A 17,339-nucleotide genomic window follows, 5' to 3' on the forward strand; every position below is an offset into this window, starting at 1 on the left:
AGAGTGTGTGTGTGTGTGAGAGAGAGTGTGTGTGTGTGTGTGTGAGAAACAAGAAAAGCGGCAGGGAGGGAGGGGGGGGGGGGGGGGGGGGGGGGGGGGGGCTAATTACGATATTAATCAAGCTTTAATTTCAATTAATCTCCAGTAACCATCACACGCGCTCACTAATCAATGGAGCAACGCAGCCAACTACACAGTATTAACACATCTCAAGCCCTCGGCATGATAGAAAGAAAGGAAGAAAGGGGCTGATGAAGAAATGCATACTGTCTCAGTGAAATCAAACTGACTGATGCCTCTCATCCAACCAGAAAATCAGCACAGCACTGACAGAGAAAGGGGGGGGGGTCGGATTTATGGCGTGTGCCAAAGTGGGGAAGGGGTTAGCTGTATATGGTGGTGAATATTTCAAAAGGATGCATCTTAAAGAGGGACTCTGAGTGCATTATTCAACAGACATTTATATTCAAAACCACTAAAGCAGCAGGAAAACCTTTTTGGTTACATCATTGAATTCTGACACTGTTGAATCAGTCTTTATAACAGCGGAGACTGTAAGAGCTTTTATTCAGTACTATTTCATCCTTTCGCTATACCACTGACATTATTATTGCACAATTATACACATAAGCGATTATTATGATTTTACCTGCGCTTTGGCAATAAATAACATAGCTTGAATTGAAATAAAAAGAAAATTGAGAGAAAAGGGGTTAGAGACAAACAGAGGGAGAGCTGAGTAGGTGGTTGCTGGGACTCAAGGGGACACAATCAACTAATTCATCTCATGCCAGTTCGTTTTCCAGGGGCTGTAAAAAAGATGTCTCAGTAAATTTTAATAATAATATAAAAGCCCCTCTGACCTCAAACTTTGGCCTCCCTTCTCCCCTCTCTCTTTAGAGCCGGGGCTTGAGTTCAGCTCAGATTTGGAGAGAAAAAGACTTCAGGAATGCTCATTGTGTGAGGTAAGTGCCTCTCTCTGTTGCTTGCTTGCGTTCTTACTCTCTCCCTTGTCTCCCTTGTTTTCCCTTGTCGCTTAACGTTTCCTTCTCTTTACCTTCTCTCTAACACTGTAACTACCCTTTATCAGTGCCCCATCTCTCTTTTTTGGGCTCTCTCTTTCGATTTCTTTTGTCTGCGTCTCCGTCTCATCCTTCTCTCTCTTTCTCTCATTCTCTGTGTCATTCTCAGAAACATACTCACTTTCTCTTCATGCTCCTTTCCTCTTTAATTTACTCCGGAGGAGAGCGGAGGGGGCAGCGCCATGGTTACCTGGCGTCGTGCCATCTCATTACACCGCCAATTGATTCTGGAGCACCGCCACGTCCGTTACCCCTTTCCCTTCCCCTCCTTCGGCCCTCATTCACCACCTCCCCTCCTCTCCTCTCCCCCCAACAGTCAACCTCCTATTATGCTGCTGAGACTGTCTGCAGTGTGGTCTGAATACTGAGCACCATCTTACATAGACGCAGACACACATACTCCGAAAAACGAGGCCCACTTTTCTAATTGAGAATGTTGGAATCTGTTATATCGTTTAATCTGCTGAGTCACACATGTGAAGTGCCATGTACACGTCTACCTGCGGCAATGCCACATGGTGTTTGGTTCAAAACATGTTCTGCAGAGCCCATAGGCCACTTCATTTAGTTTAACATTGGATTTTGCGGTCTCGTCCAATCAAAGAGAAGCTAACCGATCATGTGACTGCTGGTCTGGTAATATATACAGATGAAGCAGGATGAACATCAACCTATCAAGCGCTCTCATTCTCTCCAGCTCAGTCTCAGGTACCACACAGCGTTTTGTTGGCTGTGCCAATGCGATATTTCATGACTAAACTGAAAATGTATATGCAACATATGACATAAAAAAAATATTTTTTATGCCTTCATGCTTATTTAAAATTTAAATTACAACATGCTCCTAAATTTTTTAAGTTAGGAGCACAAGTGCTCCTAAAAAGAAAAGTAAGCGTCGAGCCCTGAACAATATAATAATCTTGATATATAATAATTATGTCATACTCTAAAAACCTGAAACAAGTAATTAATTAAAAAATTCAAACAAAAATGCAATGATAAATACATAGATTTACCTATATAATTACAAATATTTTCTATATAATTCTAATAATAATGAATATAAAAAATACCTGAGACTAGTCATTATTTTAAAAAACACAAAAGCTAAAATGTATTATATATTTATTACCGGATGGATGGATGAAGAGACAGAGAGAAGAAGAGATTCAATATGGGGCAGATAATTTATTAAATACGAGTAAAAATTGCTTTCTATTTCTTCATATGTATATAATTATTTCGAATTTTTTAAATATATAAATATTTAATATATAACAAACACTTTAAATATATAATAATACTACTTTATCCAAATTTCCTGAAACTATAAAAACGCTAGATAGATAGATAGATAGATAGATTCAAATGTATTAATTTTAATTTAATGATTTGTCAAATAAGTAGCCACTCTAACTTTCACAATCCCAAAAACATGTCTCAACATCTTTCTGTATTGCTGTGCTCCCATTAGAGGCCCTAAACTATATAAATATATTGTGGCTTGCTCGGAGAGAAAGCGGTAGAGTATAGAGCCCAAGCTGAAGCTGAGGTGGGCCTCCCCAGATCGTGGCCCCTTTCCTGTGCTCAGCTCGGGTTGTCTGAGGACACGGTGAACCCGATATGAAGGAGAGGGCCCTGCTAAGGGGCCTGTGAGGGACGCAACACAGCATCTAGAACTCTAGGAATCCTGCTCGGTATGATGGAAAGGGGAGGGAGAAGGACGGGGCGCTAGCTGGTGTCCAAAGGAGCAAGATTGGGCAGTTTGGATGGATGGGGGGGGCTTAAAGAATGGGAGAGGGGAATAGAGATGAGAAGGGGAAATAGAGCCAGAGGAACAATGAATTAGAAGATAACGTTACAATGGACAAGCTCATTTGAGGGTAAATAATAAAGGTACCATGTATCGCAACACATACTAAATAGGGTACTGGGATAGCTGGATGATAATTATACTTTTAACAGAAAGTCTGCAAAACCAGTCTGGGCTTAATTCACACCCATTTTTGCTGATTAGTCATTCATAGCGGTAATATGAATGTTTGATGTTTAAGCCTCTACAATCTCAGTTTGATCCCCGTGCCACTTTGTCTCTCACTTTCCCTCCCTCCCTCTGTCTCTTTTGTCAATGCTAGGAGTATATGAATACCCTCACTGTGAGACTTTCTCTCTTTCTGTTCACACTGCTCTGCTCAGCACAGGGATGCCTGAGCGGTGAGGTAAGAGGGCACTATACCTCAGTGAGCCAGAACACACACTCACTTACACACAAAATCGCACAATACTTCTCACGGTAAATCACTTGCACACAGAAAAAGATGTCTACATTTTCCCGTCTTCAGCTCCAGGACTATTTATGCATTATTGTATTATCGTAAATATTATCCCTAACACTTTAATAAATGCCAAAATGACAAGTAAACACATTTTGGATATACATGATTGGGCATTTGAATACTATGCATGCACACACACACACACACGCACACACACAGACACACAAAGAATGAGTCATGCAGTGATGAAAAGGCAGTCTATTCAGAATGAACCCTCTGACCCATTCTTCATGTCCAGGAGCCCATTCTCTTTTATCAGGCTCTGACAGATTTCCTTTTCAATAAAACCCATTTAGACACCCAGCACTGGCCCAACGTCCTCTATTACAATACAGCAACCTTCTTAAGCCAAACTGCCTCTTTTGCGATGATCCTAGACCAGATGCCTCAACGCAAATCTTAGCCTCAACTTTCAAGATAGGTATATAAAACAAAAAGATTTAAATAAAAGAGAATAAAGGGGAAACAAAACAGTGAGAGGAGAGGCTACAAAAGAAGTTGTTGCAGCAACCATAACTTTAATGACAGAGTAACTGCAAGCTCTTGTGGTCTGATTGATAAATGACAAGTTATGATTGACAAGCAGAGAAGTTAGTCCCAAGACAAAATAGTGGACTGACTATGTGCATGTATCGAAATGAATGGGCGCTTAAATGGAGAGAAAATGATTTCAGAGAAAAGTCAATCATTTCATGTACTGAGGCAATGCACTGCAAACTTTAATAATAAACAAACTTTGACCCATTTCCACAGAGCTTTCTCACTCATGATCAACTGGCTAAAAAATACTTATGAATCAGATCTAATCACAGCATTCAACAATGTAAATTAAATAATTTACACTTTGTTTTCCCTTTGGCAGTCCACAAACTCACAAACTGTATATTATGGTTATTTAGCATAACCTCCCTGCCAGATATTGGCAAATCTCTTTCAAATTTCTCTCTAGAAAAGGAAAAAAAATAAAGAAATGAATGGACAAATTGGAACATCTCCCAACATCTTAAACACCAGAACAAGAGAGACTGTTGAAGTGCTGGAGAAAATGACCAACGCTCTCAAACATCTTAAAGAAGTCTTTCATCCAAAATGAAAATTCTGTCATTATTTACTCATCCTCATGTCATTCCAAACCCATACGCTGTTTTTCCATGGAGGACACAAAAGAGAGATTTGAGGGCAGTTCATCAAGACCACAACTGTCAAGGTTTAGCGGGAAAACCCCCCAAAAAAACACAAACAACAAACGCAACATACAATTTGCCCTTTACTACACTATCTTTCTCAAGACATATGATAACATCATAGTCTACTGTTCGACCACTGATGGTCTTCCCCTTCACTCAAATCTTGTGTTCAATAAAGGAAACATTGATGCACTGCATGGACCACTTGTATACTTTCATGACGTTTGCTTTACCTTTCTGGATCTTGACAACTAGGACTGGGTAAAAAATATAGATATCTCGATTTTAATCGATTCTCATTTTTACGGAACGATATCGATTCTTAAATCCGAAGAATCGATTATTCTAGCCTGTTTTCAGTTAATGGACGGAACATTGAAGGGCACCTCCCATTCAATATATCGCAATAAGCATTGTGCTTTGGTACTTTTAATATGAAACAAAGTCTCAGATTTCAAATAATGTCCACTGTATTGCAGTATTCCAACAATAAATGCCGTTTTGGCGCGGTTTAATGTGAAGTGACAGATCACTGTAGTGCCTCAGTTCAACAGACGCAGCAGCGTGTATAGCGCACGTGAACTGATCATCTCCTCCACATTAATACCAGTTTCAGCATAAAATAATCATGACTAAACATCCGAAGGTAAGTTAAAATAAAGAGTACAACTTTACAATCTGTATCCTGTCTCATGTAATCGCTCAATCAGTGTTTCAGCCATGCAAAAACGTCAATATGGGCTTGTAAACAATGTCACGTAACGTCACATTTACCTCACCTATTCGGTGACCATAAACTCATTAATCATATAGAAAAATAAACTGTAGAGAGGGGCATTTTGCTAAATATATGCACCATATAACATACTCATTATAACCTCACCATATATCATATTCATTATAACCTTTACTGTTCTTCAATGTTTAATTTATGATTGAATAAATCCATCAAGTTTTTATGACAACCACCATTTAAATGTTTATATTTAAAAAAACAAAAATGAATTGAAGTAGAAATATTATGTAATTGTAACTTTGTTATTTTAAAAACTTCATTAAGTGTCATTTTAGCAGTTGTACTACAAATCAGTCAATTTTAACCTTCAATATTAAAGTAATGTACCAACTGACTCTCTTTTACAGCATTAGTTGAGAGATTTTGTTTTTCCTTGAGAAAAAACAATGTCACGTAACGTCACATTTACCTCACCTATTCGGTGACCATAAACTCATTAATCATATAGAAAAATAAACTGTAGAGAGGGGCATTTTGCTAAATATATGCACCATATAACATACTCATTATAACCTCACCATATATCATATTCATTATAACCTTTACTGTTCTTCAATGTTTAATTTATGATTGAATAAATCCATCAAGTTTTTATGACAACCACCATTTAAATGTTTATATTTAAAAAAACAAAAATGAATTGAAGTAGAAATATTATGTAATTGTAACTTTGTTATTTTAAAAACTTCATTAAGTGTCATTTTAGCAGTTGTACTACAAATCAGTCAATTTTAACCTTCAATATTAAAGTAATGTACCAACTGACTCTCTTTTACAGCATTAGTTGAGAGATTTTGTTTTTCCTTGAGAAAATTTGGCATGTACTGTACCTGATATGTATCCAAAATAATCGATATAGAATTGAATCGAATCGAATCGCAAGCTTGTGAATGAGAATCTAATCGAATCGTGAAATTTGTGTCAAAACCCAGCCCTATTGACAACCATTGTTACTGTGAATTGCTGTTGTATGGAAAAGAGCTGTGTGAAGACTCTTTAAAAATTCTCCTTTGGTGTTCCACTGAAGAACAAATGTTAAACTGCTTGTGGAATAACATGAGAGTGCATAAATAATATCAGAATTGACATTTTGGGGTGAACTATCCCTTTGAAGTAGCCCTTAACATTGAGCACTACTCACAAGTGAGAGGACTTTACATCCTGAGAGGCTCTGCATTTACCATGGTACATGTTTTCGTGGCTGTAACTAAGAACAACTATGGAAAAGAACAAAACAGGATGACATGCGAGTTTTGAAGCGACACTGTAGTGCACTACAAAGAGCTTCAGTGAAAATAGAGGTCAGTGACACACCATTTCCCAACACTTTGGAATACATTAAGAAACTTATATTTGTAAACACATTTAACATTTCTGGGACGGTGATTAAATCACCAGTGTGGCCAGTGTTTACCACTCTGAGATCTTAGAGAGTAGGGGTGTTGACCAGATAGAAGAGTCAAACTTAGAGTGTGTTTACACAGGCTAAAGAGCTGTAATGTTTCAGCTGAGAGGGAGCAGAAGTGCCTGCCGTCCCCCTAACGGGCCTCAGAATAATATCAGACAGAAAGGGCCTAATTATGACAGGACCACGATCCCTCAGCAACAGAAGAGGAGAGGAAAAGAGACGAAGTGGGACAAGATAAAGGGAAAAAAGAACGAAAGAAAGAACAAAACAATGAAAGAAAAATGAAAGATCGAAAGAAACAAAGAAAGAAATGCTTTTGCTTTTCTTATTTTATGTAAAACTTTGAATTATCACTTTGTGTGAAACGTGCTTTGCTATATAACAAACTTGCCTTAAAACCTAAAAGTAGACCTAAAAGTAGACATCATTCAAATCAAAACAGAAAGACAGAAAGTCGGTTAGATGTCATGTATTCAAATAATAATTTCTGAAGTCATGATTTCGAAAAAGTAAAACTGAATTAAAGAACAGATACAGCAATTACACACTGATGAAATAAAAAAAATTAACTCATGGCTTAATTTTTTTTATTTTTGCTTTTGCATTGTATGGTACAGTCTGAAAAACTAATGAACTCCACTAGCTGATTCGATTTGGGGGTGTCACACCTTCCACTGTTTTTGCTGAATTCTCACTCTCTTCTACCAGGTCTGGCACATTTACCAATTAAGAATGGAGGAGGGGTGACAGACTAAACAGCTGCACTAAATTGATTTACATTTTGGCAGAAAATCAACTTGAAGCTAGCTGAAACATGCAAAAGTGCATCCTGCAAACGTAAACAATATACAAAATTAGTTGCAATTCATGAGCAACTTTACAGCGTAAAACTGAGTCACCAAGGGTAAAGTTCTCAAACAGGTTTCCTGAATACTTCCCCCCCATCTTAAATTGGCTTGACAAACGGATAGTCCTGCCTAAAACTCAAGCCATTGGCTGAGCGGTGTTGAGTCGGTCAACAAAATCACACTGTTTATACTTTTCAGTGGAATCAACCCTCTGAATACTACACTGTGAAAAGAAACGGTATGCTCCTCAGCTTTAATTAAAGGTTTCCACACTGTTTTACTAATGATTTTCCATGACCTTTCTAACCCTGGAAAGCGCAATTTTAAAATGCTCTGTTATTTTCATGACCATGGGGGAAAAAATAAATCACCATTTTTGAAAGTATTAATAAATGTAGAAAAATCTAAGATCATTTAGCGAGAGACATTCCACCACTTCACAGATGGCCTGTCCTGTTTTAATCTTATCTTGGCATGAATATCATGTCTAAAAGCCACTTATGTTTCTGTTTTCAAGAGAAGTAGTCAAGAAATGTTGTAAGGTTCTACATTTTGGCACATTTTGGGAACTCAACAAAACACTAATCCAGCCAAGAGTACTAAGTACCAATTAAACATGATCACACATTACTATAAAGATTTATATCACAACTGTCACCTATTTAATGTCAGCTGCAAAATCCTTTTATATAACTGTCTGAACAATGCTAGTTTAAAAAACAAAACAAAAAGGCAAATGAACCCTTCATTAATCTACTAATTGACAGTAATGCAGTAACATCTCAAATTCTTGGCCGAATCAGAAAATTTTGAACTCATGGGGCTGAAACCCAATAGCAAAAATGTCCTTTTTAATTAGTCTTTGAATAAATAGCAATCATATTAAATTTAAATATACAGTTACTCACTTCATCTGTGTGTTTTTACAATAAAAAGGTAAAAATTGGGGAAGTCGTGGCCTAATGGTTAGAGAGTCGGACTCATAACCCAAAGGTTGTGGGTTCGAGTCTCGTACCGGCAGGGATTGTAGGTGGGGGGTACACCTACAGCGCTCTCTCCCACCTTCAATACCATGACTGAGGTGCCCTTGAGCAAGGCACCGAACCCCCAACTGCTCCCCGGGTGCTGCAGCATAAATGGCTGCCCACTGCTCCGGGTGTGTGTTCACGGTGTGTGTGTGTTCACTGCTGTGTGTGCGCACTAAGGATGGGTTAAATGCAGAGCACTAATTCCTAGTATGTGTCACCATACTTGGCCACATGTCACGTCACGTCACGTCACAAAATAAAACTGTTTACATAAATGAACAACCATATATAAAAAACAGTGTACCAGCATGTGTCAAATATTGACTAGTTAAATACAACTGTAATTTCAAATACAAGTCCATCTGTTCCCTCCACGCATTACATTACATTTTGGTTAGTCTCTGCATATAACACAGAGAAGACAAGTACAGGCTAAAATCTGTGTGAGAATGGGAAGTACTCTTTTTTTAATCTCTGAATAATGCAAATGCTACAGTATTTGCATTATATTTCAGCATTTGAATTGTCACTTTGTGTGTGCACAATAAGGCAACACAAATGTAAAATACATTTGCAATCACGTCTGAATTTCGACAATATGCTAATACCTCTAGTCTTCAGACTCAGTGCTTGTTGCCATCTGGATTTCTCTGTGCGCATCTCATCTCACATATAGAGTCTCATCAACTGTAAATGCGAGCTCTTTCTGGCAAGATATCACAAAATATGATTAATCTTAATGTTAAATTAAACTTTACATGCATGATTTTTCCCAAATTTCTGTTATCAGATATGTTTTCAATTTGGATGTTCAATCTCTTCTCTTGTGTGTGAAAATGCTCTTTTATGTCTAGATTTCGGAACATATTTGCTTATTTAAATGGTCAAGTATGTCAAGTAGTTATCGAACAACATCGTTAGCTAATAGTTTACTGAAAAACCCCTGCTTATTAGAGCTGGGTTTTGACACAAATGTCATGATTTAATTCAGATTCACAAGCTTGCGATTCGATTCGATATTAATTATTTTAGATATATATCAGGTACAGTACATGCCAATAGGCTTACCGCGATAGACGGTGCTGACGGTGATACCGGTTTTAGGCCGCAACACCGGTTACATCACTTGCCCACCACATCACCGACCCCCACCGTCGTTTTGATTTTTTATAGTAATAAAAATCATTTAGTACAGTAAAAGAACAGACACTACAATTAAAAACTGAACACGGCTGCTCAATGCAGTTGAACGACAGTTGCATCACAGATCAGATTTAATTTGTCCAGTGAGGAGAGTGAAGTCGAGCTGACTGACAAGAAGAGTGAGGTGAGGTGAGACAGACAAGACGATCGCGGATGATTTAGTTTCGAAATGAAATGCAAAAGTGCCTGTTCGGCAATATTTTGGATTTTGAAAAGCCTGTTGACTTTTGCCGTTTATCTAAGGTGATTTTCATTCATTTCTTATTTAATTGGTTCCACATTGTTTGCTGATTTTTTACTTTATTTAAACTTTTGTCATTTATTTATTTTATTTGACATCAAGGTGTATGCAGTGCCTCTAAGCTTTCTTACTCGTTTTGCTAATAAACGTTCTACGTTTCTTATTTATTTGGTTATATATTATACATGTTTACTTATTTCTAGTTTTGTACATTTAAACTTTATGTAAGTTATTTGTTATTTTATATTAGGCATAGCTTGCCCTATAGCATGGTGTATTTTTATTTCATCAACTGTATACTGTATTTTTATTTCATCAAATACAAGTTTGACGTTGTATTTTGTTGTTGCATTCAAGCCATTGACGCCTAACTGCCGCTAATTCAAAAGTGAAAGTAAAATGTGCACGGCGCTTTTAAGCTATTTAAAAGCGAAGGAAAGCAAGGAAAAGAGGGAAAATTCAAACGAGGTATCAAGCAGGCGGCTATGGTAAGGGGCATGACATTTCCCGACCAGGCGCCAAGTGGTGCTAATCACAACACACACTGGCCCAGCTAACCAATCACAGCACATTTCGTATTTCTGAAGGAGGGCCTTCATTTGATTCAGGAACTATTCGAGCCGTTCATGCCAGACTGGGGAGAGAGGTGTTGTAATAATGTAAAATATGTGAAAAATAATGTGTTTTTCGAACAACCTAGTATGAGAGCCTGTTCTTGTACACCCCCAAAACAAAATCAAGACTTTGTAAAAGAGCATAATAGGACCCCTTTAAGAATTAATATTGTTTTGTAAAAATGAGAACCAATTAAAATTGCTTAAAAATACTGCTTATACACCTTGAGATCATTAAACTAAATTCAACTTAAGTTTACTGTAATGTGAATGAAATTTCATAGTCAGAATAATGTTATGAATATATTACCATCTAATACTGATGGAATAAAGGGCTGTTTTATATCATAGTAAATATGCTTACTAATATGAGATTTGGGTGAGGTCTCAGAGTTCACTAAAATAATTATATAAAATACTTCAGCACTGACCAAAACACTAGGAAATGTATATACACAGCCAAAATATTTTCATTAGTTTGTTACAACATTTTGCGTACATTACATATGAGTAGGTTTATGTTAGCATCTTTTGAGAATGAGTGGACCTTAACTTCAACTAACTCATTTCACAGATGAAAGAAACTATTTAGAAAAACAAACAATCACATTAGGCTTTTCCCCTTTGAATTATCTCATGTTTACAGCAAATTATCTTGCGTTCAGTGAATGACGGCCCTTGGGGTTATATTGTTCGCGCGCGCGTGTGTGTGGCTTCATCCTGCCTTTCTGCATGAGTCACAGAGCACTTTCACTGCAGGCTCAGACTACTGAACAATCCGATTACTCCAGTTGTCATTAGATCGAACGATTTACGCTGAACACCCAGTGCATGTCTCCTGAGTCACATCCTCTATTTGAACCCACACACATACCTCATGCCTGCTCATATCCGACACTGAGTCATACCTGCAACACACATTTTTACAAGAACACACCCATACATTCTGAACCACACACACACACATCGGTTAAAGAGTAATGCGCTACTCACTCACGCACTTTTGCAGAATCATACCAATGGATCAAATCAGCACACACCTGTCATTTATCACTTAAATCTCCTATCTGCCCACTCACATACTGTATGCTTGGATATACAGTACTGTCTCTTTCTCTTAATTTCTATCACCACTTTTCCTTCACATTCGGTGAAAATGAGACGGCAGAAAGTCAGTCAGAGGGATATAGCAGGGTGGAGGGTGAGGATGTGCTGCATTCTTCAGCAGGCATTCTTCAGTGGGATAATGTGTTGGTATGAGCAGTATGTGGCGATCTGCCCGAGTGGCTTCCAGTGCTGCCTTAAAGAATCATAAAGTAATAATAAAAACGCTGATACAGATAAGAACAAAGATATAAGTGTATATAGACATCCAGAACTATCCAAACAAACACATATGTGCCTAGTCCAACAGTAAATACTGTGTGCTTTACTACTATGAATTATTGTTCATGTTCTAGGATGTGTGTTTCTGCTTGCTGCCAAGTACTTTTATACCAACTCAATCTAAAACATCTGCTAATCCTATGATGTAGACAATCCTACTGAATTTACATAAAGACACAAAATTTTGAGGATCCATCTTGTACAGACCTTGTAACTACGTTTTACTAAAGATTCAACATGCCATGAACCTCGTAAACTTTGACTGGAAGTTTCTGGATTTGCCAAAGTTCTCATTATAACAACCCAGTAACTTGTAAACATAACTTTGTTTCCTGGCAAACCTAAAAAAATCAGTGCATCATGATGGAAATTGCATGAGCAGAGTCAATCAAACTAGAATCTGTGAATCTACGAAAGCCTTTGCCACAAAGACGATGGTCACTAAAGACAGTCAACAAATATTTTTAGTGTTTTATCACGTCCATCTTGAGATCTTCTTTAACATAGACAAGATAAAGACTGCATATGTAGTGCAAAGTGCAACGCAATGAGAAATATCAAAGTCTATATACACAAAGCATATAATGCAATGACAGAAATTCGGGCAAGGCTGGGTTCCCCAAGAGGACCCCAGAGTTGGCTGAAAAATATTAGACACATTGTACCTTTAGGGGTACAAAAGCTTGTCACTGGGATGATAACCTCAAAGGTGCTTTATTCACTTCTAAATGGTGCATATTAGTACCTGAAAGGTTGCATATTAGTAAGGTATCAATATGCACCAGGTATAGAAAATAAACAAAGGTGTATCCTTGAGAGTACAGCTCCAGTGACAAGCTAAAAGTGCAATTCTTAATCTGTGAAACACTAGTTCACCTGAACTTCTGCTTTGTATAATGTTGCACCAATGGATGTTTGTACATTTTAAAGGGGCCATATGATGCGATTTCATGTTTTTCTTTGTCTTTGGAGTGTTAAAAGTTGTAAAGTCGCAAAGATTAAAGTCTTAAACCCAAAGAGATATTCTTTATAAAAGTGAACGCTCAGCCACGCCTTCCTAAAACACCTCGTTCAAACACACCCCCAACATGTCTACGTCACTGTGTGGGAAGATTTGCATAACACTGCCCAAATGTATACGCAAAGAAAGAAGGCGTAACTTTTATTCTCGCTGTAGTATTCGGCTTGTTCAAGATGCATCGGCGCTGTGCAGACCAATCGGCAAATTACATTAAAGTACTGCGAGAGCAATTCAAAATGCATGAAGACTCGTCTGCTCTCCTATCACTTTCACAGGACTTTGATGTCATACACCGATCGGTCTGCACAGTGCAGACCGTATTTATCCCCGTATTTATATATTACCTATAATAATATATAAATACGGGGATATGAAATATTGAATTGAGATTAATGTTTTGAAATCTTACCTGTTTATAAATCCATTATGAACAGTGTACAAAACAATCGTCAGGACAATATGATCACTACAGCAAAATTATAGTAGTATTAATACTAAATTCCTCTGATTTCATTTTCAATCAAAAACTGAGACGCAAGCTGCATTTGAATGAAACGAGAGAGCACGTTCGCGCCTCCGCGGTGATACAAGACACATGGGGTGAATTCCAAACAGAAGTTAGCATCCCTATGCCCTACGAAGGGCAGAGCCCTTGAAGTGTGTTCTTTGAAGGGTGCAGGGTATTACTGTCTCGTATAAGCGTTTGAAACTCCCTTGGCGAAGGGAATGACTGACCAAATGTTACCTTGACAACGCTGCGCGTGTGTGCAGCATTCAGTACTCCATCAGTTGTTGCAAATAAAAATGTATTCTTATTATTATTTTATTCAAATATTGTCTAATTGTGTCTTATTTACTTGAGTTAAATATATGAGTGTCACAGCAAAGGGTCTGAATACTTAGGACCATGTGATATTTAAGTTTTTCTTTTTTAATAAATCTGCAAAAATGTCAACAATTCTGTGTTTTTCTGTCAATATGGGGTGCTGTGTGTACATTAATGAGGAAAAAAAATGAACTTAAATGATTTTAGCAAATGGCTGCAATATAACAAAGAGTGAAAAATTTAAGGGGGTCTGAATACTTTCCGTACCCACTGTATGTATATATATATATATATATAAGTGGTTTATTATTATTATTATTAGGGCTTCATGTTAATGTTAATTTAATGTTTATGCTAAAAAAAGTGCATATAGCTGCTAATTGTATTTGTTGTTTGTTGATTTTCAAATATAAAACTTATTGAAATGTTTTCAGTGTGTGTGTCAGTTCTTTTTGAACGTTTTCATCTAATTTGAACAAAACCGTGATAATATTGATAATCGTGATAACTTTGGTCACTATAATCGTGATATGAAATTTCATACCGTTACATCCCTACTGGTGAGTGAACTTGGCGAATCTTGGCAGGAAGATGCATTGAGTGTGTCTGTCTCCTTCCCTGAGGTCTAGAAATCATAATGTGGGTGTTACTATTCAAAGAACAGTTACGATTGTTACAAAAACTGTATGTCTGCACAGTGTTTGAGTGAATTAGATAAACGTCTCTGTGATTGTAAAAACAGCGATAGAAAAACAGCGTTTGAGAATAATCAATAAGTGCAGCAACAGTCGATACTTGTTGCTTCCTGTCCGACAAACTACATGTTCCTTTATCCTTTGTCTACCTCGATTTCTATTTTTCTCCCTTGTGCCAAAGTCAGTCCCTCCATCTTCCGTTTCTTTTGTCTTTTGCCTTGTCTCTCTCCTTTGCACCAACCCCCCCCCACCCCACCTGCTTGCTCTACTGCAGTGTGCTCTGATTGGACGAAAGCTCGTCTCGAACCATTTTAACTTTGTCAGAGTTGGTTATACCATTGGCTATCTCAACCAGGCCTGGGTGAGAGAAAAAGGGAGGGCAGGGGGCATTCCCCTCGGTCCCGTACCCACTGCGGGGAGGGCGCAGTGGACATGACTTCGCAAGCTAGGCCCAGGCAGACTGGCGGCCTGCCTGGATAGGACTGGATGGAGCCAGACCAGGCTGTTTGGCCTGGAGGCCTTTAGAGATTAAGGTTTATTTGATCGGGCACATCCATGGACAGCTATCCCACAACAAAGATGGGCACTAAGAGGGTGCCAGGAGACTGCTGTGTCATGTTTTCTTTCTCTCGCTTCATGCACAGATGTGCCGAATCCTAACACGATTACTGTTGTTTCAGTAAGCAAATATTTTGGCAGGTTTATTAAACTTTCAATATTTTATATAAGCCTGTTTCCTCCTCAAAGTAAATTGAAACTTTATTCTCCTAACTGCAACTTTTTAATTTCGAAATGTGTCTGCAAAATTTACTATTGACTTCTTACCCCACTCTATTGCAACATCTCACAATAGTAACTTTGTTTCTCATAACTGCAACTTTTTTGCAATTTTACAGTTGTGACTTTGTGTATTGTTATTGCAACTTTATATTTCAAATTGTTACTAAATACTTTGTAAATGCAACTTTATTTTTTTCCCAAATTGTGACTTGATATCACAATATACCAAGTTGCATCTTGGCTTCCCATAATAATAATTCCCATAATCAAAAATATAACCTTATTTCTACCAATTGTGACATTATATCACATAATGTTGCAACTGCAACTTTCTATTAATTGCGACATTATATTTTGTAAAGTTACTTTGTAATGTGACCATATCTCACAATTTGCTATATCTTGCATTTCACATTATCGCAACTTTATTGCAATGTGATTCTCCCAATGTGATGTCATTTGACATATCTCGCAATTGCGACTTCGTGGGATAAAAAAAAAAACTCAAGAGAAAAAAAAAAGTTGGAGTTACCAGATATATTGTCCTATTGTGTTTTGTGACATTTTATGCTATCTTGTTATCTGACTATATCTTATTTTAAACTTTCTCACAATTTTTGTTTTGTTTTTTTACTCTTTTGGAAACGAGCTTCCATAATATTTAGCTAATTTTTACATACAGTAACTAAATGTGCTTTCATGTTGTCCACAATAAGAGCTGGACAGCACATATAAAAGAGAGACTGTAGTATGTGGAAGGCTTTTCCAACTATAGAATCACTCAGGACACTCAGAAATGAACATCCACGGTTCTTCAACCCAAATTATGATGATGATATCTGGCTGACTCATGGATTGTGACTACAGAGGGGCGGTACCACCAACCACTCCCTTTTAGAACACTGTTCTGCTGGGTCATGTTTTGAAGACTGTTGAACAGACAGCTACAACAGGACACTGGTGTGACAGTCTGCCACCTGCAGGTTCACTACAGTACTGCATCCATAAATATGAATGGACATATCACATCACTCTTACCTCTACTGTATGTGCGAAATATTCAATTCAGTTTTGAACTTGCAGATTCATCTGTAAGGGAAATACAAAAACATATCTTAGTTTAGTCAAAGAATATTGCAGTCAAACCTTAAAAGAAATGTAAAAGAAAAGTGACGTTTTAAGCGGCTTGTCTCATATCTGAATGCCTTCGGCTAATGTAAGCATGTCATGATCTTTACTCTACCCCTTCCCCCCATCTCTTACTCTGCAATAATCTATCTCTATCCCTTCATTTATTTCTCTGTGTACTGTGGAAGTATTCTTTTCTCTTGTTCTAAATCTACCTTAGTCCCTCCCCCTGCTTTTCTCCCTCCCACGTTGTCCTCAGATGCCCCGGCCTGGCGCCCTCATGCTGGTGCTTTTCCTGTCTGTCTGAATGTCTGTCTGTGTGTGTGTGTGTGTGTGTGTGTGTGTGTCTTAATGTTTCAGTGTTTCGTTAAACTTCATTGAATGGCAAATGTTTACACATTTTTATAGAAAAAGAAAAAGTGGGCAATCATTATTATTCCAGAAAACATATAAAAGACAGAAAATAAGAAAGTAATATTTTTCCCTGCTCGTAAAATGAAGGAACAAGTTTTAGTTTAATTATGTTGGACTTCTTTTCACTTACGTCATTCAACTTGTCGCAAACAGAAAAGAAATCCGGATTCGTCTCATTTCCATTTTGTTTGCATTGTAGGCAAAGTCTAACCTTTTTACTTTCTAGAAGCCATGATTTTCTCCCCCCATCCACCCCAGTTATTCCCTGGTTCCATTTTAATTAACGTTCTATCGCTCTCTCTCTCTCTATCTGATGAGGAAGGGGGTGGGAATTGGGGTGGATATC

The sequence above is a fragment of the Sinocyclocheilus grahami genome, unplaced genomic scaffold (genome assembly GCF_001515645.1).
Source record: "Sinocyclocheilus grahami isolate Dianchi unplaced genomic scaffold, SAMN03320097.WGS_v1.1 scaffold12.1, whole genome shotgun sequence".
In the NCBI taxonomy this organism is placed as follows: domain Eukaryota; kingdom Metazoa; phylum Chordata; class Actinopteri; order Cypriniformes; family Cyprinidae; genus Sinocyclocheilus; species Sinocyclocheilus grahami.